Genomic DNA, 24,839 nt, shown 5'->3' with positions numbered 1-24,839 from the left:
CGTAGACTGGAGAGTCAGGGAGTGATCAGCAGGACCCGCTCACCCTTTAATAGCCCATATGGCCAGTGTGAAAGTCTAACGGAGAGTGGAGACTAACAGTTGACTATCGTGGCCTGAATGAAGTCACATCACCATTGAGTGTTGCCGTACCGGACATGCTAGAACTTCAGTATGAACTGGAGTCAAAGGCAGCCAAGTGGTATGCCACGATTGATATTGCCAATGCATTCTTCTCAGTTCCTTTGGCAGCAGAGTGCAGGCCACAATTTGCTTTTACTTGGAGGGGCATCCAGTACACTTGGAACCGACTGCCCCAGAGGTGGAAACACAGCCCTACCATCTGCCATGGACTGATCCAGAATGCCCTGGAACAGGGGCAAGCTCCAGAACACCTGCAATACATTGATGATGTTATTGTGTGGGGTGATACAGTAGAAGAAGTCTTTGAGAAAGGGAGGAAAATAATCCAAATCCTGCTGAAAGCCGGTTTTGCCATAAACCGGAGTAAGGTCAAGGGACCTGCACAGGAGATTCAATTTTTGTGAATAAAATGGCAAGATGGACTTCACCAGATCCCTACAGATGTGATCAACAAAATAACAGCAATGTCTCCACCAACTAATAAGAAAGAAACAGAGGCTTTCTTGGGTGCTGTGGGGTTCTGGAGAATGCACATCCCAAATTACAGTTCGATTGTAAGCCCTCTCTATCATGTGACCCGGGGCTTAAACCACGACAATGGTAAAGCAGGAGTTCCATTCAGTGATGTTAGTGACAAACAAGTAGTACAGGTTTCTCAGTGGAAAGAACTGTGTTGAAGTCAAGTAAGAACAAAAGGAAAATGCTGCAGTAAAGAGTAATTACTCTATTTCTATACCCAGAGGTGTCACCTAGATACGCTTAAAATACTTCAATGTAAATGTTTGCAAAACTATAGTGCCACAAAAGCTATAGGCTTGCCAGATATAAAAAGGAAGAGATGTAAGAACAGGACTAAGGACATGTTAATTGTAGTACTAGTGAAGAAATCAAGCAGTGAAAAAATTGAATTTGACTTTGTGATGGATAGTGAAGTCTTAAACACTGGCAGGACTGCAAAAATAGTACAGCAAATTGGGCATATTATTACGAAACATAAGGCTTTCTCTGCAAGGATAACTGACGGTATGTGATTTTCTTTTATGAACAAAATGTAAAAGCCATTAGAAAAAAACCAAGCATTTTGAAAACAGAAAGGAAAAAAGGATATAACCTTGTGCCTACAAGTACCCTTTTAGAAATATCTTTAAACATTTATAATACATAGATAGAAAAATATTCTCTTTTTTTCTTGTCCTATTCTGCTGGAAAAAGACTTAAACCTTTGCTAACGACTTTTACAAAAACTTAGGCATCATTAAAATCCTTCTTTAGCCCTGGAAATAGAACATAAGTAGAATAGACAATTTGGTGGTCCTCCACACAGAAATCCATTCAATCCATTTTTTTTTCTTAGTATTAAATTAAAAGAAGAGAATTAGTACTTAACTTGAACAAATGCTGAAAAAATACAATAATCAACAAATTTGGTTTTGTTTTTCTCTCAGAACGCCTACAATAGATCGTAGGTTGATGTTTTCAAGCATCTTGATGACATATTTTAACACAAGCATTGGTTTGTGGCTTGCTTGTCTTGTTTTGGTTTCAGAATTTTGAGGTTTATTGCTTAGATGTGATTATCCATTATTTCTGACCTTAAGGAGAGCACAACATCTGAGACAGTGAAAATCAAATTGTATGCATAAACATGAAACAGTAGATCCCAAAGTAAATTTCGTAGATCTTTCAAGTAGGTACAGAGTCCTCTCTACACCCATGTTTTAAAATGGCATCTTACAGTAAACTGTAAAAAGGAAGAAATGCCCGTCACTGGTTCCTTTCTTCTGGGATAATTATGGGTCCCCTGTCATCGTGTGATGAGCAGGCACAGAACGTCAACAGCCTCTCTGCACTCATAGTAAATAATTTCTTCTTTATATCTAACCTGAACTTCCCCTGCTTAAGTCTGAGCCCATTACCATTTGTCCTATCGTTATAGTTCCTGATGAAGAGGCCCACTCCCATATCCTTGTAGGCCCTCTTCAGATACAGAATGCTGCTGCGGACGTCTTTGAACCTCTGTTCCTTAAACCACATAGCTGAGTACAGTCCAGGCTACTGGCAAAAGAAGACCTTCCAAAACAAACTGCTAATGAACATAGTAATCTGACAATATAGATAGCTCACCCATGGGAATTAGAGATGATGAAAGCATAACAGAATGATATCCTATTGGACTATAAGGCTTTTTTTTTAGGAGCACTGGATAAGACTGTGTGTCCTGACAATGGCTGTGGCACAACTGATGCAAATTATATTTAGAATACATTTATAATGTCATTACAGATGAATGAAGAAGCTGACCTATAACTCACAACCTACCTAAATAGCAAGAGCTGCAATGGGCATGTCAATGCCAGACTGCTTGTGCTGCAGATTTATGGGAGTCTGGCAAGCCCGTTGACTGCTGGATTAGGATGGGAGCCTGGAGACAAGAATCTAATATTTCCTGGTCCTGTGAGTGGAGACTCTGAGATGAAATAACAGGATGGTACAGATCAATGTCTGTGTATTTTATTTTGTGTGGTTTGAAATGAAACAGTGTTTCCATAGTTAATGCACTCATTCTGTCAAGACTACTACAGATTCACTTTTTTCTTCTTGACTGTAAAAAGATCCAATTTCCACTATGAAGTCTGGAAACTTATATCAACTACTAGGGTAGAATTAGACCTGATAGAATCTTGGTGATCTTAAAGAATATGAGATATATCCATCTTTCACTGTACAAAGATTTTAGCTTTCTACCTGGCTTATTAATCTTTTGCACTGCTATTGTATTGTATTCTATGTACTTTTAATAAATAATACCAATGAAAGACCTTTATTGAAAATACATGTGCACACAATCATTTCTTGATTCATTGTTGCATTTTTAGCTTCCTGATAAACTTAGCATTTTTATAAAATGTACAGGAAAATAAAGGACAGAAAAATCCACAATACCCCGTACAAAGGTAAAGCAAACAGTAAATACATTCATTGCTTTCCTCAAAAGAAATGTATTGTGCAGTTCCTGAGAAATGCAATATTGAGATGAAAATGAAGCTGCAATGGAAATAGAATGAGAAATACGTATTTGCTTCTGGGTGAACTCAACAAACCTCTCAGGTACATGGTTAAAAACAGTAGCCTCATCACACCAATTCCTGATGACTAAATAAACTACAGGTAAAAGAACAGGGAATAAGAACGAAAGAAGGAAAGAAGGGAAATGAAGTTGCCAAATGAAAAAGAAGTGTTTCTGCAAAGGTCAGTAGGGAATAAGATTAGTTTGGAGTAAGCCAATACTACAGTGTAATTTTCAATATTTTCAAACACTTCAGAATAAACATTCCTTGTCATTTTTAATACAGGCTTTAAGCTATGACTATCTAAATAGACAGACTAGGCATTAAAAGTTCATAGGTCTTGATATTGCCTGTAAAGAGGGAGCCCCTACAGAATTTTATTTTATTACTAACCTTTATTAGTCTTGTAGCCAATGCTGATTAAAGTATTGTGGCATATCTGTCAGCATGCATGAATGCATGGAGATTATTAGCAACTGCACTTAAAAGTCTAAAAGCCAAGAGGTAGAGTCACAAGCCTGGAATACTAATTCCTATTTTATTCAGTGTAAACAAAGGGATGGATAATAGCTTACTTGTCTCCTGTTATTGGCATGTTTATCCTTTTGCTCTTCTCTTTCAGCACGTAACTAAGATAACAGAAAATAATACAAAATATGAAGTATCTACAAGTATGGGTCAAATTGATTTCCATGTAGAATATCCAAATTTGGCTAATCAAAAATAATAACTTCTAGCTCCTATAGGCTAACTGCTTAAGTGGAATATCTCTACTCAGGCTGCTGACAGGCTGGTTTAGACTAAATCTCAATGGAAAATATGTATTCAGCAAAGGTAGCCTTTTAGTATTGTGCATGTAGACACATTCCCTACCTTTACTGAAGTAATTTGTTTATTGCATGATGAATCTTTTGTAGATATAACTTCTAACCCAGTTGACTCGAGTTTATTCACTGAGAATATTCCAAATTCACAACTTGAATTTAACTACATGAACAATTGCTCGTGTCACACTGTGCCCTTTTGTTTTGGGACTTAATAAATTGCTAACAATTTAAGAAATTTAACCCCATATTAATTTTTGTGATGGCCAAAACAATTTTTTTCCGTGACTAGCTGTGACAAATTACTGTGAAGGTAATTTAAAAAGCCAAGTTTTGTCTACCGAAGTATTTTTGTAAATGTCTCACTACTCTATTTCTGAAAATATTATGTAGTTGAAAACTGATCTTGTCCAGTTTAATATATCTATGAAGTAATGTATTTGTGCCTAAGTATTTTTAAATAAGTCTTGGTAATTTAACATTCTTTGCTTCTTTATCATTTAATGATTTTAATATGTCTGTCTATAATACTTGCAATTCCAATGCAAAGTTGTATTTCACTGTGTTTCTGTAGTGAAAGATTTTTTTGTTATCTGTATTCTAAAAGCCCTTAAAGACTCTAGCAAAGATGAAATGCTCCTATATCAGGGATACTATACTGTAAGCATATGAAGTCTGATCAATGCCTGTTACCATCTCAGTGATCTGTGTTGGTAGACTTGAGTAGGCTACCCAAAAAATATTCACAGTACTACCTAGAGATATCAAATCTCACTTCCTAAACCTTAAACATCCTAATATGTCAAAGGAATTAATATAATGAATCACTATTATTTCTCTGATGAAGCAAAAAGTAGTTGAATTAAATTTCCCCAGTGTTTTCCAATCTTCTGTAGCATCCATATTATACTAATATGGATTATTGTGATTTTTCTTCCCTCTCTAAAAAGAGTGATCTGTATTACATTTTTTCATCTGCCCTTTCCCTTTATGTTGTACGATTTAGAGACTCCCCCATTAGCTCTTCATGAAACCTACTGCAAAGCAGAGGTTTCCAGTTACTGTGATTCTCATTTTCAATGCAGGAGGGCCTGAATATCTAAGTAAATTCTATCCCACTCTGATTATGTAATACTCATAGTGATATTGTTTTATCACAAAGCAAGAAGACTATGTTTTATTCTTTTGTTTATTTGTCTGGTGAGGTTTGCAGTTCTATTAATCACCTATTTCTTTTATTCTTCTATTTTACTTCTGTTGGACTGCTTTCTCAATGCCCTTGCCACCTGGTCTGACCTGATAAACTGACAGTATGTACTATGTAATTTGGTGAAAGGTTAACTTTTCCTAAGGTAGATACATATTTTTTGTTCAGTTGGTCAATCTTGCCTTCATAAATACTCTGGATTTAAACTGTTGCAGAACTATGTTTGTCAAAAATGAAACAAGTGAATATATATTAATACCAAAACATAAGTTTACTTTGATTAGCACATGTTCATTTAGCAATATGAAAACTATTTCACATATCTATCTATCTATCTATCTATCTATCTATCTATCTATCTATCTATCTGTCTATCTATCTATCTATCTATCTATCTATCTATCTATCTATCTATCCATCTATCCATCCATCCATCCGTCCATTCGTCCATCCAACCATCCATCAATCCATCCATAATGGCAACAAATTTGGGTGCAATTTACCTTCAGACAAATTACCTCAGAGTTTAATGTCTCTATTTATAACCTGGGAAAAAAAAAAAAAAAAAACCAGTTGAAAAAAATATAACTATCATCACTAGCCATATTAAGAACTGCCTCAAATATGAGGTTACTTTTTTAAAAGAGAGATCAGCAATTTGAAAGTTAGCCTGAAAGTAGACCTGTTTAAAATCATGATCTAATTTCATTGCCTACAATAGGTCCACAGCTGAAAAAATCCCTACCAACTAAGGATGCTTCTTTCTGAGATTCCAACTCATTGCCAACATTTGGTCAATTTAATCACTTTTTCTAGTATTTATTGACTGTTTTCTGATACTGAATCATGTTTTCAGCTTCGAAGTGCAGTGTTGTCTGAGAATTGCATAGAAACTATGTAGATTGTATCATTACCTCTCTTCTTCTGAATATAAGGAAAAATGTGTTTGCACTTGCTGAGGGTTTTTATTTACATCACATACAGATACAGAATCTGTCAGAATTCATAGAATCATAGAATCATAGAATAGTTAGGGTTGGAAAGGACCTTGAGATCATCTAGTTCCAATCCCCTGCCATGGGCAGGGACACCCCACACTAAACCATGTCACCCAAGGCTTCATCCAACCTGGCCTTGAACACCGCCAAGGATGGAGCATTCACAACCTCCTTGGGCAACACATTCCAGTGCCTCACCACCATTAGATAATTCCACATAAAAATTTTAGACATTCTTAGCTTTTAAATAGCTTATGAGAATGGAAGGCTTACTTCAATTTGTTTGGATTCTATAATGCATCAGAAATAGTTCAACTACAAAATTTTGGTTCATAGGGGCCTACAAGGATGCTGGGGTGGGACTATTTGTTAGGGACTGTAGTGATAGAACAAGGCGTAATGGGTTCTGGCTTAAACAGGAAAAGTTTAGGTAAGATATAAAGAAGAAGTTCTTTCCTGTGGGGGTGGTGAGGCACTGGAATGGGTTGCTCAAGGAAGTTGTGAGCGCTCCATCCCCAGCAGTGTTCAAGGCCAGGTTGGGCAGTCTTGAGTGACACGGTTTAGTGTGAGGTGTCCCTGCCCATGGCAGGAGGGTTGGAACTTGATGATGTTAAGGTCCTTTCTAACCCTAACTATTCTATGATTCTATACAGAGTCATAATTTGTTCAACATTCATACAGTACAAAAATTACAGCATTATAGTTAGCTCTAGTGATATTTGTGTATAGAATGTAAATTCACATCTACAGACAAATGTAAACTGGATGGTGTATTAAAATGGATTAAAAATAGAAATACAATTATACTAACACATCCTTGAGGGTGATTGCTACTACTGACTTTAAAAACACATGACATGACAACATAATGTGCACTTTACTTGGTTGTCATTTAAGAAACCTAATAAGAACATATATGATTTTTTTTTTTCCTTAGAGTAAATCAAGTGTATATAAGAACAGTTAAAAGAAAAACAATTGTTGCTGCTATTTGAGATGACTCAAATAATGAAACCTTAAGAGGATACTAAAATTAGATTTTATTCCTACTGTGGCATCAGATGTTCTGATGTAGTTAAGAGTGTTATCAGTAGCTTCAATATTTTCACCTTCTGTATTTGTTAAAAATTCCACTATCTTTAGCTGCAAATTAACAAGTAACGAACTTTGTAGTGAAGCATTTGTTAACATCAGAGTTAACCTGCTATACTGCTCCCTTTAGCATGGTTAAGATATGCTTTCTTGGACAAGAACAACCTGAATAGATTTATTTCCTGTTCAGCTGCTTCTCCGCATAATATAGAATCATAGAATAGTTAGGGTTGGAAAGCACCTTAAGATCATCTAGTTCCAACCCCCCTGCCATGGGCAGGGACACCTCACATTAAATCATGTCACCCAAGGCTCTGTCCAACCTGGCCTTGAACACCGCCAGGGATGGAGCATTCACAGCCTCCCTGGGCAACCCATTCCAGTGCCTCACCACCCTCACAGTAAAGAATTTCTTCCTTATATCCAATCTAAACTTCCCCTGTTTCAGTTTGAACCCGTTATCCCTTGTTCTGTCACTACAGTCCCTAATGAAGAGTCCATCCCCAGCATCCTTGTAGCCCCCTTCAGATACTGGAAGGCTGCTAAGAGGTCCCACTCAGCCTTCTCATCTCCAGGCTGAACAGCCCCAACTTTTTCAGCCTATCTTCATACAGAAGGTGCTGCAGTCCCCTGATCATCCTTGTGGCCTCCTCTGGACTTGTTCCAACAGTTCCATGTCCTTTTTATGTTGAGGACACCAAAACTGCACACAATACTCCAAGTGAGGTCTCAGGAGAGCTGAGGAGAGGGGCAGGATCACCTCCTTCGACCCGCTGGTTATGCTCTTTTTGGTGCAGCTCAGGATACGATTGGCTTTCTGGGCTGTGAGCACACACTGAAGCCAGCTCATGTTCATTTTCTCATTGACCAACACCTCCAAGTCCTTCTCCGCAGGGCTGCTCTGAATCTCTTCTTTGCCAAACCTGTAGCTGTGCCTGGGATTGCTCCCACCCAGGTATAGTACCTTGCACTTGGCATGGTTAAACTTCATAAGGTTGGCATCAGCCCACATCACAAGCATGTCGAGATCCCTCTGGATGGCATCTCTTCCCTCCAGCGTATCAACTGAACCACACAGCTTGGTGTCATCGGCAAACTTGCTGAGGGTGCACTCAATCCCACTGTCCATGTCACCGACAAAGATGTTGAACAAAACCGGTCCCAACACCGATCCCTCAGGGACACCACAGGTTACTTGTCTTCAGCTGGACATCGATTGACCACAACTCTTTGCATGCAGCCATCCAGCCAGTTCTTTATCCACCGAGTGGTCCAGCTATCAAATTGATGTCTCTCCAATTTAGAGACAAGGATGTCGTGTGGAACAGTGTCGAATGCTTTGCATAAATCCAGAGATGACGTCAACTGCTCGACCACTGTCCATCAGTTTCATAACCTTATCATAGAAGGTCACCAAATTGTTCAGGCAGGATTTCTCCTAAGTAAAGCCATGCTGGCTGTCACCAACCACCTCCTTGTTTTTCATGTGCCTTAGCATGCCTTCCAGGAGAATCTGCTCCAAGATTTTGCCAGGCACAGAGATGAGACTGACTGGTCTGTAATACCCCGGGTCATCCATTTTCCCCTTCTTGAAAATGGGGGTTATATTTCCCTTCTTCCAGTCATCGGGAACTTCACCTGACTGCCATGATTTTTCAAATATGATGGCCAGTGGCTTAGCAACTTCATTCACCAGCTCCTTCAGGACCCACGGATGGATTTCGTCAGGTCCCACGGACTTGTGTACATTTAGGTTTTTAAGATGGTCTCGAACTATATCCTCTCCTACAGTGGGCCTAGGGTGTTCGTTCTTACAGTCCCTGCGTCCACCTTCCAAGACTTGGGTGGTGCAGTCAGAGCCTTTGCCAGTGAAGACAGAGGCAAAGAAGTCATTAAGAACCTCAGCCTTCTCCAAATCACAGAATCACAGAATCCCAAGGGTTGGAAGGGACCTCAAAAGATCATCTAGTCCAACCCCCCTGCAAGGGCAGGGTAACCTAGAATACATCACACAGGAACTTGTCCAGCCAGGCCTTGAATATTTCCAATGCAGGAGAATCCACAGCCCCCCTGGGCAACCTGTTCCAGTGCTCTGTCACTCTCACAGTAAAGAAGTTTTTCCTGATGTTCACATAGAACCTCTTATGCTCCAGTTTACACCCATTACCCCTTGTCCTATCACTGGACATTACTGAGAAAAACCCAGCTCCATCATCCTGACACTCACCCTTTACATATTTGTAAACATTGATGAGGTCACCCCTCAGTCTCCTCTTCTCCAAACTAAAGAGACCCAGCTCCCTCAGCCTCTCCTCATAAGGGAGATGCTCCACTCCTTAATCATCTTTGTGGCTCTGCGCTGGACTCTTTCAAACAATTCCCTGTCCTTCTTGAACTGAGGGGCCCAGAAGGGGAAGGAGAACCTCTCTTGACCTACTAACCACACCCTTTCTAGTGCACCCTAGGATGCCATTGGCCTTCTTGGCCACAAGGGCACATTGCTGGCTCATGGTCATCCTCCTATCCACCAGGAACCCCAAGTCCCTTTCCCCTTCACTACTTTCCAGCAGGTCAACCCCCAACCTGTACTGGTACATGGGATTGTTCTTCCCCAGATGCAAGACTCTACACTTGCCCTTGTTGAATTTCATCAAGTTTCTCCTCGCCCAACTTTCCAGCCTGTCCAGGTCTCGCTGAATGGCAACACAGCCTTCTGGTGTGTCAGCCACTCCTCCCAGTTTAGTGTCATCAGTGGACTTGCTGAGGGTACATTCAGTTCCTTCATCCAGGTCGTTGATGAAAATATTAAACAGCACTGGTCCCAGCACCGACCCCTGAGGGACTCCACTAGTCACAGACCTCCAGCTAGATTCTGCCCCACTGACCACAACTCTCTGCCTTGTTCCTTTCAAGCAGTTCTTGATCCACCTCACTACCTGATCATTAAGTCCACACTTCCTTAGCTTATCTATGAGGATGCTGTGGGAGACAGTAACTCCCGATAACTTCCGGAGGGGGCCTACGTTGTCACTAGTCTGTCTTTTATTCGCTACGTACCTATAGAATCCCTTTCTGTTACCTTTCACATCCCTAGCCAAGTTTATTTCTAACTGGGCCTTTGCTTTCCTAACCTGGTCCCTAGCTTCCTGGACAACATCCCTGTATTCTTCCCAGGCTGCCTGTCCCTGCTTCCACCTTCTATAAGCCTCTTTTTTACTCTGAATTTTCCTGAGCAGCTCCTTATCCATCCAAGGAGGTCTTCTGGCCCTCCTGCTGCACTTCCTTCTAGTTGGGATGAAACACTCCTGAGCTTGTAATATGCTAAACACTGGTTTAAATTGGAACATAATCTTAGTATTAAGCTGATTGTTCTGTGAAATTCTGGTCAGTCTATGCATTAAGGCATAGACTTAATGCATGTCATGTTAGGGTATCTGATGTCATATCTACTTTTACTGGGAGAGATAGAACTGAGAGATTGTAGTTCTGGAACATTAACAGCTGAACAATTATTTTCTTCAATTAAAAAATAAAGATTAAGCTAAACAGGCAGTTTAAACTTTTTCATGGAAAACGGGAGTCAGAACATATATAACTATTACTGTTTATCCACAAAACCTAATGAGCCAGAAATGGAAAACTACTAGCACTGCTACAGAAGTATTTCACCAGGTAAGGCAGTTTAAATTCAGAGTCCTAATCTACTTTCAGGAGACAGAAGCTAAACAGAACATTCTGGGCAGGTGACTGTTTGAAAAATACACTAAAAATGTGCAGCCTGCTGCAAAGAAAACTCTCTATACTGCAAATTCTTATTTGCATATTTTACATAGACATACATGTGAGTGTGTATATATATATGTGTATATATAGTGTATCACAACCCTAGGTCAAAATTCTTTAACCAGCTCTACTAACTAACTCACTCATGTTAGATTTTCTTATCATAGTTTCCTCTCTCTACAAGTGCTTCTTGTCCTTAAACAGACAAGTTTCCTGCTGAAGTTTGGTAAGAATTTGTCTCAATATAAGTCAGCATTTGAACATGTTGTACTGAATGCATTTTAAGAGTTGAGAGATTCCTCACACTTCACATGAGCTATAGGACAAATGACATTTTCCAGACACAGTGTTTCAATTGAATGCCTAGTTATTTGAATTAGGGAAAATATACTTTCTGGGTACCTTCCTGACTTATACAAAGATTTGTTTGTTCCCTAAGTCTTCAAGTTTATGTCTTACCAGCTAATCTATATGTGTCAGAAGGCACAGCTACAGCTTTGGCAAAGAAGAGATTCAGAGCAGCCCTGTGGAGAAGGACTTGGGGGTGTTGGTCAATGAGAAAATGAACATGAGCCAGCAGTGTGTGCTCGCAGCCCAGAAAGCCAACCGTATCCTGAGCTGCACCAAAAAGAGCATAACCAGCGGGTCGAAGGAGGTGATCCTGCCCCTCTCCTCAGCTCTCCTGAGACCTCACTTGGAGTATTGTGTGCAGTTTTGGTGTCCTCAACATAAAAAGGACATGGAACTGTTGGAACAAGTCCAGAGGAGGCCACAAGGAAGATCAGGGAACTGCAGCACCTCCCGTATGAAGATAGGCTGAAAAAGTTGGGGCTGTTCAGCCTGGAGAAGAGAAGGCTGCGTGGAGACCTCTTAGCAGCCTTCCAGTATCTGAAGGGGGCTTACAAGGATGCTGGGGATGGACTCTTCATTAGGGACTGTAGTGACAGAACAAGGGATAACGGGTTCAAACTGAAACAGGGGAAGTTTAGATTGGATATAAGGAAGAAATTCTTTACTGTGAGGGTGGTGAGGCACTGGAATGGGTTGCCCAGGGAGGCTGTGAATGCTCCATCCCTGGCGGTGTTCAAGGCCAGGTTGGACAGAGCCTTGGGTGACATGGTTTAATGTGAGGTGTCCCTGCCCATGGCAGGGGAGTTGGAACTAGATGATCTTAAGGTGCTTTCCAACCCTAACTGTTCTATGATTCTATGATTTTCAAATCCAAACATAGATTTTCAGAAACTGGGACTTAGAAGTTAATTTTATATGCTCTGTAACTGCTAAACATGTACATCTAATGACACCTTGTAATTTCAAATTCCACCAAGGATGCCATAGAGCTCTCTAGTCAGTCAGCAAGTAGCTGAAAAAACCATTCATGCAGAGTACTTCAACACTGTCAAGTGGCTGGCCTGCATTTGATCACAGCCTACCATTATTCACAGGCTCCTTATTATTACTCCCACTGCTCCAGAAGCAAATGTTGTTCTAAGTGATACAATGGCTGTCAAGGTTGCATAGTAGAGAATTTCTGCTTTAAAAGTAGACAAAAAATTAGCCCTAACATGCAGCTTTTTAATTAATGGAATTACATTAAAAGAGCTTTTTAAGTAAGTTTAATTACATCATTTCTGAGCTCTCTGCCTCTGCAACCTTTTCTTCAAACATAATGAACAGGGCTGTGCTTTCTACATGAAAACTGATACATCTAGAACACTTCATCTTTCTGGTTTTTTGGATTGACAGGCGCACAACTCAGACCACAGTTTTCAATCTGCACAGGCCAGACTTTAACATATTGCAGTGTTATATAGAAAGGGACAGATCATTTATTTGTTAATTTAGGAGAATCAAAACAGCTGTGAACTGTACAAGCTTTGAGACATATTTTGGGATGAAGAGGGAGGGAGCAGGTATAAAAAATACTTATCTGAAAGTTAGCCTTTGGGAGGCAAAACTGCAGAAAAGTTAAGCTGGTCAAGACTTTATACCTTCTTTTCATCAAATACAGATTTTTTTAGATCACAGAGGATTAAGTTGAAAACTGGAAGTGGACTACAAAAATATTAATTCCCAGATCTCTTATGCCAACAATTAATTATGTTTCAGGAAAATCCTACTTTGTGAAAAAATGGATTAATATGCATAATGGCATGTTCCTGTACTAAAAATTTTAATATGGAAAGTGCTATGCTAAGCCATAGTCTACTTTAAAATAGACATTATAATGAAAGAGCTTTGGTTGGAGATGTACATTTCAAAAAATTTGTTTAATGCACTTGTTGCAGGGTTTCACTGTAAATAGTTGGGGATTTTATATGCCATAAACACACTTGCTCTATTTTAAAGAACAGTGTACAGATGAACTACTGTATGTACTATGTAAACAAATATCGTAACATGCGTTTGCACTAAAGAAGTAACACCAGCATCATGATTTCAAACAACCCTCATATTTATCCCTATAGCCTTGTACTGATAACTTACATGGAAAAGAAATAAATATTTAGCTTTACACAAACTGATTAAGAGAATGAAAAGATATTTTCTGGCAGAGTTATTGTTTATTTTCCATCTTCAAATATAGATGATTTGGAATATTTCATTTTATTTTTAAATTATGTGGCTGAAAACACACAGTGAGAAATTGCCCTACAATTTGATTAGAATAAATAGATAAGAACAGAGGACACAGTATCAGTATTGCTAGAGTACATATATTTTTTCTGAGGTTATGCAGAGTTCTAGAGAATAATAGTGTTTAAAGAATATCCTGATGTGTTTGACATATAAGTATGCCTAAGTCTTGAAACAATAAATAAAAAAGTGCAATCATAAATTAGAAAGTAATAACGTACCCATGGATTATGTAAGAAGTCCAGGAATTGATTCTAACATTCATCGGTTATTTCTGAATAATTTGTTGTTCCATCAATAACTATAAAAGAGGGTGAGAATTGATCAAATGCTCTAAAATATGAGAATGTCTTGGGAATATATATATATACAGATCCATTTTTAATTTTAGAGATACTGTAATCTATTTTTATGTCAGTATGCAATATGTTGATGGTAGGTTGCAAGAGAAAATGCTATTAGGATTACTTGCTCATACCATTTTACTCAGTTAAATGAACTGATGTTTCTATTTATTTGACTTGCAACTTTAGAGTTCTCGGTGGATTGTTCAAGAATGTAATCTTCAAATTTCACAGAAAATTTAGCACTTGGAATGACAGCAAAAATAACGAAAAGCAACAAAACTTTTCCCAGCATAGTTTTGATGGATAACATAATTACTTTTTCTCATCATTTTTCTACTCATCTAAAGACATTCCTAAGCCTTGTCTCAGTGTTCTTAAACAAATCGTCAAATACAGGACTAGGCTTCCAATGCCAGCAATCTCCAGGCTTACCAATGTATTGGGTGGTTGCAACCATCGTACCTGAGAGTTATAGAGACAGACATAAAAGCAGAATTTCTGATTTATTATCATTGATCTTTTGGCATCAGTTCCAAATTTTTCTCTGTAAAAGTGACTAAAATATATTTCATAATACATCATTTCACAATATAGTGTTTAACAATATCTGTGGGTGAGCCTGAATGTCTTTTTGGATAAACTCAATTTCTTGTTATGTTTTTTAGATGATGTGAATTTGGGAGAATATAAAGAGCAGAAAAGGAAGGATTGTTCCATGAAAAAGGTTGTCTTAGGGCACAAGAGATACAGGATCAAGTATTGGTCAAAGTTGAGAAAGGAAAAAAGGGAAACAGTACAAGCAGTATGGATGCTATGCAGTGAGGATGGGAGAAATAGTACAGTCTATGTCTAGTCTGATACACAGATAGACTATACCAGTTTACAGCAGAGACAGAATGGAAACAGCAGGGATAAAATTCATGAAGGTTCAGAAATGGAACTACATCAGACATGGCACCAAATTTTAAAAATCATGACACTCAAATCAGAATAACCAAAGAATCTCAGTTCTCATGAGAGAGCTGATTCATGATGTCAAAGTCCGGTTGCACATTTAACTACATTTACACAATAAACAAATATATTTGGTATGGTAAAAGTTGAGAATAGCAACACAACCAGTTAAATGTGGTTAAATATTTTTCTACTGGTCTGATCTGAGTGGAATGCAAAGCTTGCTATAAAAAGAAGATGAAAAAGTCATACAGGTAAGGAGAGAATAGGAAACAAAACATACTGTCCCCACCTTAACTCTTGTTGGAGAACATAATGGGTTTGATCAGTATAGGAGCTCAGTAGAAATTTATATTTTTTGTGTGACATTTTTAGCAAATTTTATTTCTCTAGAAAAATCTGAATTCACATTACTATACCAACTTAATTGCAAAATTTTCCATAGCAATCCAAAAGTCTTAGGAAATCAAATTTCATTTATTCCTGAGTAATAAGCACTAGCTTTGAGTCTTCACAAGATTCCTAGCAATCATTATTCCAAAACAGGAATTTGAAATTGGACATTAAAATACCTACTTTGAGGGAAAGGACATTTTTTATGAAGAATAATAAACTGAAGCTACCTTCTGGCAGACAAGGTGCTAGCCTTTTTTATGAAAGCTTGAAAATTACTAAAGATGAAGCCAACAGTGTCAATTACATATAAATGTTCTGATCAGAGTATATTCAGTAGAACTGAATCCTCATTAGTGTCCACAGTCATTGCTACCAGGGTGCTGAACAAGGTGTAGAGATTCTGCAATGCCTTCTTTCCTGAGTGGCTTTTAGCTGTCTGTCTTCAAGGCCAGCTTTGCTATATTGCTGCTGCATAATCTTAGATCAGACTTCTGTGACAAAGTGAAATCATGTGAGAAAAAGCTGCAGGAAGTCTTGCTGGGAGCCCACAATTAATCTCAAGCCTTCTGCTCCCTTGTCTGACTGCAGTGTCAGTATGTCTGTGCTTGGCCAGGAACGCTGCTGATCCTGATGCTGACCTGCTGACTTGACTTTGAACCTACCTCATCGTGACAGACACATTTGGCAGTGCCTGGACTGTTGGTCAGACTAGCTGTGATTTCCTGGGCGCTGAGCCTGTTTGTGGCTCTGTGTGACTGAGCTTCTTCGTGGTGATCAGGGCTCCTGCCTGCTTTTGATATACTCCTCAGCTCCTGGCTCACCTTGGAGAGCAGAGCTCTCTTTTGCTGCTTTGCTGACACTGAGGTGGTATCTTGGTGAAAAGCTCTTTTGGTAGAACTACATTCTGTACGGAATGGGTCACTAGTTCACAGATAGTAGTACCATATGTTATGCTGGTTTGTAGTTTCCAAAACAGTGAGAACTGGAGAAAATTACTCTCTGTTCACTGTTGTTTGGGGGACAAAGAGGTGTCTGTTTTTCTTGGGGGTTTTTAAGGCCTTGGTGTCACGCGTTACACTTGCAGCTAGGAGGTCAATTTGTTTTGGAATGAGTGGCAGGAAACTGCAAAGCAAGTTCCTACCCTAATTGCAGTTCATAGGGAAAATTGTCTTGCACAAAGCCTCTGAATGCTGTATAAAAACTGAAACTGTTGAACACAGCCAGCAAATACTCAGCTGTTCTGGAAAGCATGGGAACTCTGACTTGTTCTTAAAGAACAACATTTAGGCAACAAAGAAACAGCACAGCCAATTAGTACATCAACTCTGGCAGTACATGAAAGTGTTTGTGTGTGCATGTTCATGTTAGGAGGGGATGTGGGGAAGAAGGGGGAGAATGAGTGGGACCTCATTATCTAAGTTGAAGCAGTAAAGCATCTACTGTGAGCCACTTCTTACGGAATTTTGGAAGAGAAATAGTAAATAAAACCCCCAAAAAATCACCACAAGACAAAACCCCACCAGTTGTGCATAAAGGTATTACTAAGGTGAAGTGAAACTGCAGACTTTCCTCACATAGCTAATTTTAGTTAATGATTTTGTTATGCTTAGAACAGTCCTTATGACCTTCTGTATGTTGCTGTACGATACTGAAAGTACCAGCTTTCTTTGGGAAAACAAGCAATTCCTCCCTCAAACCAGAATCTTATGCTCTGAATGCCAGTAGTGATCTTATTTACACAATATACATCACAATTTATCTGCAGATTCTAAACACTGACTAACCAACTCTAATAGCACTCCTCTTCATTAATAATCTTATGTTTTAAACATCTAGTAGTTGTACAGTGTAAGCCAGATCCTGTAGAATAAAAAAGTCTTTGATCTGAAAATAGTCTCTTACAAAATAGGAACAAAGGAGGTTTCCTTGCTAAAGGGAAAAAGTTAAAGTCATTTAGTTACTTTATAGTTTCGCCATTTCTAATGTCTGAGTTTAAATTATAAAGAAAGATTGTATATGTCTCTGTCTCTTTTTAATGGATATGTATAGCTCCTGCAAACTGTATTGTCAATTTTAACAAATTTTTGTGTTCTTGGAAATATATATTTTAACACATAGGAATAGAAATGCAAATTATTGTATTGATTTAAGAATTGCATTTAGGTATAGAACTGCGTCTATCTCTTAATCCAAATTTGTCAATGTTGGATATAAACCCATGCTGGTGAGTGGTTTGAGGCAAATGCAGGAATGGCAGGATGTAAGCTTGGATTTGTGCTACCTTTTGGTGTGAGGTCAAATACTAACCCAGGAGGAATGCGAGCCATTACTATATGTCCACATCATATGTTTGATATCTGGGGACAGACAGTTCTCAAAAATGACTAAGAGGCAGTTCTTATAAAGGTTACCAATATATCTTACTTGTACTTAAGGCATACAACACTGTTACTTCAAGTTCAGATTGTCCTCACGCACTAGAGAAAACATGAATTGCATTTTCTATCCAGGCACAGAGTGACACAAAACTAGACTGCTGATAGCTGAAGCTAACCCTACTAAAATACCATGTAGTTGTATATGGAAACAAAATGCAAATTCTTATGTGTTGTAAAGCTTATATAGCTGGCAGGAATTCAATTTGGACCATTCTCCAGCTATTTTTGGCCTTAAATAAAGTAATAAACACACATTAACACAATGGGTAAGAAATGGACTTGTCACTTCAGCAAACTTTTCTAGGTCATGTTTGTAGTTGCTTACTCTAGGACTTCTGTAATTTATTAAGTGACTTCGGTAATTTATTAACTGATGTCCAGAGACAGCTAGTGAGTTTTCATGTAGTCAACACAATTAAATACTAAAGCAAAATATTATCTCATTCATCTGAAACAGAAACCTTTATGTAAGTTAACTTATTGATATCCAAAACACAACTTAACATCTAGTAGCTATTTTTCAGTGAATAAAAATTGAGTTACTTCTACATTAATGGACAAATCCATAAACTGGCACCACATTGCGATAATGACAGATGTGAATTTGGAAAACAGTTTGTTCATTAGTAAAATGTTATCACTAGCTGTAGAGATAGATTGTACATTTCTTTGCAGAAAGATTAATGGGAGAAGGAGAAAACTTGCTACAGACCTTTGGAGTGGAAAATGTTCATGAGGTAATGTAAAATGCTATTCTGAGATACCTTTCCATATACTACATGAAGAGGAAATTTAATTTAGATGTTCAATATGAATGTCAAGCTCTGAGAAGCATTTTGGATCAAAACAGCAGCAAGTAACTAATATACTGTTGGCAGTCAAATTCATTCAGGGCATAAGTTCAGAAAAATCACAAATCTCCCAGTTGGTTTAGATTTCATTTTTAGTGACCTAATTATTAAAAAATGCTTTAATTTAATTTGTAGCCGGGTTTTTCTTTTTCACCTAAGAAAGCCTCTGTACCAAGTTTGGAAAGCGCAGGTCTGCAACATCTGTAAATTTCAACATTTCCATTTCCCCAACACTGCAGTTTTGGCAGGTCTCAATAGGTACCTTCTCTTAGATCACATTAAGATGAACAACTACATACTGAGCTTGACTACTCTGCAACTTCTTCTATCTATATTAACTAATGGGAGCTTTTATTGTCTAAATGCTACAACGAAGGTATAAATGCTGACATATCTAGCATAGTGAACACACTGCAACTTCAAAAAGAACTGGTATCATTCCAGTTGGGGTGCCTGGGATACATTAAGTGTCACAAGTAGCCAGTTGAGCTCTCACAATTGTCCATTCTATATTGTTTGTTACATCAATCTTCACTAATTAATTGTAATTATTGTAATTTTTTAAATTCATTACACAAAAGGTGTTTTATTTGTAAGCCAATTATACAAAAAAAAAAAAAAAAAACAACATTAAGAAAATACAAACTAATATTTTAATTAAAAAGATTTGTCAAGGAAAAGTTCAGAGCTTTTTCTTTTTATTTGCTGTTTAAATTATAATCAACAAAAACTTAAGTTTCAAAAATTTCTTCCAGCTCCTTTTCCCCCCTCACACTAAAATAAAGAGAAAATTATAAACTATTATACTAATTTTCCAGTCATATTGCTGGGAAACAAGGATCAACACTCCTAAAAATTTTAAATTATTTTTTCCTCATATTTTTATGTATTAAAAAAGCCCTGCACACGGGGAAAGAGCACTGGTAAAACCAGTAAGTTTATTGTTTTAAAAGTTCATTTTTTCTTGGGTTTTGGTTTAGTTCCCTTTAGCACTCATAAGAATGTTGTGTCTTTTAAGGAAGATTATGTTGTGATTCAGGTTTTGACTACAATTCATATGGCAAAGTTGTATCTTAACCCCTTCCTGGACCTCTCTTGAGTACTGACTACCTATTGTGCCAAATTGTGCCAAAATTACCTAAAGAAAATAAAAAAGAGTTACAGATATTAAAAATAAATGACCCCCCCAAAAAACCCAAACAAAACAAAACCCCAAAACCCCAAAACCAAGCTTCAGAGGACAAAACTGCAGCCTGTCCTGATCAAGGACACAAGAGCAAATCCTTGTTAAGAAATAATTGATCAAATATAAATGAGTATCTCGATGTTATTGCGCTAAAGGTGTAAGGAATCTGATTGAGTTTTTAGTAAGACCAATCAAGTAACAGAATAAAGAATGAACATCTCCGAAGTTCTATGCAACAAGTAGCAATGTTCCCACTGAAATGGCATGGAAACATCTGGATTCAATTCCTCAATTCTGCAAGTCTGGGCAACTACTCACAACCAATACAAGTTTTAGAAAGGAAATAGAAAGGAAATACTATGTCCTATTGTCAGTTATCAAACATAAAAAATATTTTCAAATAAAAAAAAAAATGGGGCTTTAATCACAAAACTGACAATTCAGCAGATTTGGTTTTGCAAAAAACAATTAAAAGAATTTGCATTCCATGGAAAAAGAAACAATGGCAAAATCTCAAAAGCTGCTGCTAAATTGAAATATCCCCTGAACTTCTCTGCTGTATAGAGGAGGGGAGGTGTAATGGATGAGAACCTTGCTGACAGCTGATTCCCTCTCACGACTGAGAGACATAACAAAGTATATTTTCTGTCAAAGTGTATTTGATAAAGTACGTATGTTTATGTTTCTTGTGACTATTTGTCGGAAAAAGGCAAAAAAACGTAGGTGTTCTATGGTATTAGTACTTGGCCACACCAGGGTGCGTGACCAGCACTCAGTGCTCATCATCAACAGTGAGATCATGAGAAGCTGCACAGCCCCATGAGTAAACCATTACAGATCTGGCATAAAGCTGGTTGTTTTTCTAAGGATATAAAGGCAAGGACTCTCGTGTAGCTGAATCCATAGCCTCACATATGGGTAGGTGCACTGTGTGTGCACCCAATTTTCTCAATTACCTGAGACTCCTGGAACTGTCTGTAATGGAGCTTCCCAGCATGGAGGGTGGTCCTGGATGATGATTGGTTGCTGTGGTTTAAGCGCATGTCTTTCTTAATCTCTGTTCTCTCTATGCGGTAATGATTTGATGCATTGTTAGTTTTCCTCTGTACTTTACTTATATATATCTATCTGATTTGCTTTCTTGTACTTATTTACTATAAATAGAGATGTACCTAATTTCCATTAGTGTGCTTGTTTGCTTTAGTGTGCTTATTTGCTTTAGTGTGCTTGTTTAATAAAGAGTGCATGTTATACAGCTAGTGTATGGTCATTTTGTTGCATTCCCTGCCTATCAGCAGAACTGGAGGCTATTTTGACCCAAACAAGATCACAATGAGATATTCTGAAAGAAAACACATTAATGGTAGTAAGACGAATTTGCTCATTTCTAAGGTTTTGAAGCTTTGTGTTAGTAGAAAAACCTGGTTCTGCATCCTGGCATTACATTTTGCTTGGACACTTTTTTAAACCCTATGTAACATGGCAGGTTAAGAACTGGAAAGAAAAGCTACTTGAATTACATTAGTACAGCCAATTATTTCCCTTCTTAGAGTATAAATAATGAAATTGCTGGAAAAAATGCCGTATTCTGCTAATGCTTTATTAGTAGGCTTAAGTCCTCTCTAAATTACCAGAATCATTCACTTAAAATATGTGTGTTTATTTCTCCACAAGTCTGAGAAGAAAATGGAGGAAATAACAATATCTCCTGGATCTGTCAATGGTACTTCTGCCCAGCAGTGGAAGAATAACTCCCTGCAAAGCTTCGTCTTTTCTATAAACATCTGATTCCTGCTCTTTTTGTCAGAACTGATGTTTACTCTGTCATGCTTAACATTTCAGTGATAAAAGCCCTAATTACTGCTTTCCATTCTGTTCCTAAGATCAGGACTTTATGCACACCGCTTCAAAAGACAATACTGAACTCTGTTGGGTATTCATATGTATTTTCTGCACCCTTCTACAGCGGCAGCAATTGTACCTGCTGTTTCTTTGTGGCTATGACCTTTCAGCTATCCAAAATTAGTCTAGATAAGGTTGTGCCTCTGGCACAAATGATAATTTAGCTAAACCCTCTGAAAGGGCAGTGCTAAGTTAAAACAACCATGATAAACTTGAAAGAAACTGCAAACAGAATAGGCTTTCCAAGTTAGGTGAGGGCTGACTAATATGGATATCGACTTGAAGGAATAGTAGGAGAAACAGTTTTGCTGAGTAGTGATTAATGAACTGAAAAGTTATAGGAAATGTTTTAACAACAGAAAAATTATATGCAAAGTTACAAAAAAAATTGCATATTACGGCTTTAATCCACAATATCTCACAAAACCAGTAATTACTTTACTAAATAATAATTAAAACTCACCTGCCTCAATAGGTAATTTGTTTTTAATGTCAGGACTCTTAATGTTGTAGCTTTCTACATTAGAAGGGGCCTGTGCTTACCACTATGAGTTGTTACATTTTATTAATTTTCCTCTCAGGGATTTAGGAGAGCTTGTACATCTTGTGCTTTACCCTAACAGGTCAGATTGTAATCTATTTAGATAGCCTATTTTGCTTTCACAATTTGTTATCATGACAGAAAAAAATCATCACATCAAAAATAAAATCTTTTCTTTCTCCAAACCAATAATCTCCAAGTCCTTTTTGTATTTCTTTGGAATACCAGAGGAAAAATTAATGTAGTAAGACTTCTAGATGAAATACCATGAGGTACTCTTGATACCTGGATGGGCTGCTGGAAGCCATGGAAAAGAACTCTGCAACTCAATAATACCTGAGTGTGTGTCTTTGCATGTCTCAGCACCTCAGGCACATACATACCCATGGCATGAGTTTTCCTTAAAATAGGCTTTATGCAGTTTAATGCTTTTAAATTTAGTTCACTAGTTCTAATTTAAACTGGTACATGGGAATTGTCCTATGCTAACTCAAACTACACTTGTGGAACTTACACATTCTCATCTTGAGAAGGTAGATTGTAAAAACAACAGAGAATTTATATTAATGAATACTCCAGGCATAAGAAAAACAAATTGTCAGGAATGAAGTGCAGTACATAGATAAAATATTTACAGAACTAAAAGGAAACAGTTTTTAAAAAATTAAAGTTTTTCTGGTTTTGATACTAAGCTTATACTGAGAACAGCAAACCTCAGTATTGATAGAACAGTCAACTCTCAAACCACTTCATGCAAAAATAAAAATGATCATTGAAGAAACATATACGCTGTATATCTGTTTATTTTAAATACTGCAATGAGATACCCTTTCTCTCAACATTCTCTTCTCTAAGCTAAATCACAGCTCCTTCCTCCTCCTTTTATACATCACATACTTTGGCACCCTAAACATCTGAGTGATCTTCCACTGTAGCCTCTCTTACTCACATGGGCCCAAAACTACATATAGAATCCAAGATGGTTCCCCAAACCTGCTAAGAACAGGGTAAAATAATCTCTTCCCTAGAACTATCTGTGAACTTGCCAAGTAAGTGGGTGCTGACTCATGTTCACCTTGCTGTCCGCCTGCCCCAGCCACATTCTTCTCTGTGGATGACTACTCACCTTATCAGGCACTAGCCATATAGTCCCACAGGCTTGCTCTGTCACAGCAGCAAGGCTTTGCATTCTTCTCTAAATTATCTTTCTAGAGATTTCGAGGAAACTGCAAAGCCTTTATTTCCGTACATTCCCATTTTTGCCTGGCATAGTGTTTGCAAATTTCCAGTCATCAGGCATCTTTGACCAAACGCTAAAACCTTGCAAAAATGATAGGCTCTTGCAAGCTAAGGAAAATAAGTAAATTCTTGCCTTAGAATTCTTCCCTTAGAAAGACAAAGAGTTTTACTAATACTAATGCTGATCCGGAAGAAGCACCTTCCACTGCCTATTTTGCTCAATACATATTAGATTGGACAGTCACATCTGCAGCTTCAAACCACTTTTTGACAAATTCTGTCCAGCTCATACAGAATACTTTAATTTACAGAGCCCTGAGCAGACAAACTAGCCTTGAAATTTAAGTTCTAACTCTTCATCACTGAATTATCCAGTGGTGAACATGTAATTAGGTGCAACTGTTGTGCAGATTAATTAATATCTGTCAAAATGATGATGGTTTATTGCGCATGAAAATTTTCATGCCTAAAGTAACTGTTATCAAAATCTGAAATCTTTTGTTCTGGATAGGAATATAAAAGCAGTACTGCCGGCTAGTAGGCTGAGTACTCTTCAGTGAATAATTCATTTAATGACAGAACTGTCATAGCTCATTTTCAGGACATTGGTATTGAATCCTTATACATGTTCTTCTGGATTATGTTTTGTCTTCTTCTTATGGCAAGATCCTCTGAAGTATATTTTTCAGTTGTAGAGATGAGAATTTCCAAGACTGTGATTGAAGAAATAGATCAAAACCAAAAGAAGAGGGAGGGAGGAAGCTGAAAGTCACATTAAAAAAAAAAAAAAAAAAAAAAAAAGACTTTATCTTTTCTTTTGAGTACTTTCAAGTCTTTCAGTTCTCCTATTTTTCTCCCCTCTTATGTATATTTATATTTTGAAATTTGGTGAAGTAAGAGAAAAGATAAGAATCTTTCTAGCAAAAACGTTTCTTGCTTTTCAGAAAAAAGTCTTTAGCACTAGTTCTGAAATACTAGTTACATAAAGCTGCTGGTAGTGCTTCAAGAAAACCTTGAAGGGTAGTCCAAAATAATAAGGGTTGAAAAAGATGGAACGTACTAAGCCATCTAACTTCCATTTATGAAGTCTTTTTCATAAATGACTGCAAAACTGAAAAATATGATTTAATTATACTTCTATACAGCTAACATACAAGGCAATGTTTTCACCTTGGAAAAGCAGAGTTGAAGTGTGTATATATAGTCACTGTGCACACATACACATACATAATTAT

This window comes from Psittacula echo (genome assembly GCF_963264785.1).
Source record: "Psittacula echo genome assembly, chromosome: Z".
Classification (NCBI taxonomy): domain Eukaryota; kingdom Metazoa; phylum Chordata; class Aves; order Psittaciformes; family Psittacidae; genus Psittacula; species Psittacula echo.
The sequence above is the reverse complement of the archived record's forward strand: the minus strand, read 5'-3'. Positions refer to the sequence as shown.